This window comes from Penaeus monodon, chromosome 33 (assembly GCF_015228065.2).
Source record: "Penaeus monodon isolate SGIC_2016 chromosome 33, NSTDA_Pmon_1, whole genome shotgun sequence".
Lineage (NCBI taxonomy): Eukaryota > Metazoa > Arthropoda > Malacostraca > Decapoda > Penaeidae > Penaeus > Penaeus monodon.
The window spans coordinates 30,161,942-30,162,427 of NC_051418.1; the positions used below are offsets into that span (position 1 = coordinate 30,161,942).

Genomic DNA, 486 nt, shown 5'->3' on the forward strand with positions numbered 1-486 from the left:
GCATGGCTACAGCTTACCTTAATTTATCACAGAACATGGTAGGATGAATTACTTGAAAAATCTTTTATGAAGTATAATATCAAATATGGGTTATAGACCATTCCTATGAATACAAATCACACAAAGTGAACAGTTTGGATGTGATGATAAAATCTTTTTAGAGCTTACTCTTACGTCCACTGACCAAAACCTCCTCTTCTCAAAAATTTTCTAATATAAAAAAAGGGAGCATGCAAATGAAAAGCTAAGCCATGGTCACACTTGGAAAATTATGTGTGCATCACAACACTGACACAAATCTGTCCACTCTTCCCATGTGCACTCTGGTCACAAAGAGAGAACTGGTGCTACTATAATGCGATGTTTACTCAGACTTTAAGCCTTCAGTTTTACGCTTAAGATTCAAGTCCTATTGCTATAATTCTATCACTTTTGATAAATACAACTCAATTCATATAATATTGCAGTAATATAAAATAAAATATT

The 486-nt window shown here is 33.1% G+C and overlaps 1 protein-coding gene across 5 annotated transcripts in view; it reads right to left on the reverse strand.

The window, feature by feature from the left end:
- Positions 1-486, reverse strand: part of LOC119594361 (SAP domain-containing ribonucleoprotein-like) — a 21,139-nt gene that overhangs the window by 7,652 nt on the left and 13,001 nt on the right. The window lies entirely within an intron of this gene.